Here is a 2,145-nt window from a genome sequence, read left to right as displayed (position 1 = left end):
AGCGGGGGGTACCGGAGGGGGAACGGACATTGCCACGGGAAATCCCCCCCCTCCCTCCCGGGGAACGGCGGCGGGATGCCGGTGGCGTGAGGGCTGTGGCATCCCCGGGAGCCCCACGGAGCGGGGGGCTGGGGATCCCCGGGTGACGGCCCCACGGTCCGGGGCGGGGGGCTGGGGGGGTGAGGGACCTGCGATGCCCGGTCGGGCGGTGCCAGGGGCTCCCCCATCCGGTGCCGTGCGCTTGCCCTGGGGAGCCAGGGGGTTCCGGTCACCCCCTCCCCCGGTCCCAGCCGCAGCCCCCGCCGCGGGGGGGGAGCAGCGCAGCGACACTGGCGGGGGGGCAGCTCAGCCGCCAACCAGACCTTAACAGCCCCCCCCCGGGACACTGCAGCGGGACACGTGGCTGTGCCAGGTCAGGGTGCCAGGCTGGCCCCGAGGACAGTGAGGGTCAGAGGTGGCACCGGGTGACATACAGCGCTGCCCTGGGGGCACCCTACACCCTGGGGGGGGGCTTCTCTTGCCCCCATGCAGCCCCCTTGCCCTCCTGCTCTGAGTCCTTATCCCCCTGCGCTAGGGCTCTCTCGCCTCTTTGCTGGTGGGGGGCACAGCACCAGCTGTTCTGGGTGATCACAGCCCCCACGGGAGACACCCCCCACCCCGGGACTGCACCCACCCCATGTGGTGCGAGCACCCCCTCTCCCTCTGCTGCGCCCTGATGCCATGGGGCTGTGCCAGGAGCAGCAGGACAGTGGTTACAGGGCAGAGCTGTGCCAACCCTGGGGCCACCAGTGCTCTCCAGGAGCCGGGGTGGGTGACAGGGGGTGGGGGGTAGCCCGGCGGGGGTTGCCCCACGCAGGCCGTGACCCTGCCGCCACTTCCTCCCCGTGGGCAGGGCGGCAGGCGCCCGCACACACGGCGCCTTGTTCTGCCAGGACCCGGCCGGAAGGACTTCCTCCATCCCGGCCAGGGGATGACGACCCGGGGAAGCCGGGCACCGGCAGCCCGCTCCCCCCGCAGCCCAGCAGAGCGGCTCCGGCAGCCGGCCAAGCCCCGCCACCTGGCTCGGAGCAGGGCCATGGTGGCCGCGTCTCCCCACCTTGTCCCCTCGGCTCCAGCCCTGACTCACCTTGCTGGAACTCGTCTCCCGCGACCGGACCTCACAGCGTGGCCGTGGCAGCCCGGCAGCGACGGCTCGGCGGTTGTGGGGGGGCTCGAGCAGCACCCACGGCGGGCAGGGGGCTGCGGCCATGCAGGGGAGGTTGGGTGCTCCCTCGGGGCATGGGTAAGGCGGAGGCGGGGGGCACGGCGGGGCCTGCGGGCATCCTCAGGCCGGAGGAGCCAGGCCTCCGGCCCCGCCAGCACCGGGGGCCGGGAGCTGCCTTCCCCTTCCCCACGGCGGCGGCGGGGGGAGGCAGGCGGGGGAGCGCTCCCCGAGCCACATGGTGGGCTGGAGGAGGAGCCGTTGCCCAGGCAACAGCTGAGAGCATCCTTCACCCCTGAAAATCGTGTGCCGGCGCTGCTGCCACAGCCCTGCAGCTCAGGGCAGTGCCCTGGACCCCCCCCAACACCCCCCTCAGCAACCCAAGGCCCACCCAGGGCTTGTTGTGTCCATGGGGTGCAACCCCCCCCCCAGTTCCAGCTTCGGCTGTACACCAGCACACCCCCTCCTGCACACTGCTGTCCCCCAGCAGGGACAGGGAGAAGACATCCCCCAAACACTGGGGCTGGGACACCCCTGGGCTGGGGGGGTGTGTATTGGGACAGACAAAAACCCCTTCCCTGCCCCGCTCTTGATTAAGCCACGGGCCACCCACACTTGGCCCTGCCTGCAGAGCCACACCGGCTGTGTGAGAGGCACCACCAACACGTCGGTGACCCCAGGACCTTGGTGCCAGGGTGCCACAACCCAGGCAGTGCCGGGGGGGCAGCGCGGGCAGCCCTGGCCTAGTGGGGTGGGAGCAGCAATCCCCAGGCAGTCCCCATCCCCCCGCCCTGCCGCCTTTCCTTCCACGGCTGCAGAAAATTCCTGGATTTTACCCCAAGATGCCCCCTCCGAGTGTGAGAACTCCTCCTCGGCCCGCTCCCATAGCAACTGTTCCCTAGCTACCCAGTCGCACTTGCTATTCTCATCCCGGTGCAGCTGTG

The sequence above is a fragment of the Calidris pugnax genome, unplaced genomic scaffold (assembly GCF_001431845.1).
Source record: "Calidris pugnax isolate Ruff unplaced genomic scaffold, ASM143184v1 scaffold27, whole genome shotgun sequence".
Lineage (NCBI taxonomy): Eukaryota > Metazoa > Chordata > Aves > Charadriiformes > Scolopacidae > Calidris > Calidris pugnax.
This window is presented reverse-complemented; position numbering follows the sequence as displayed.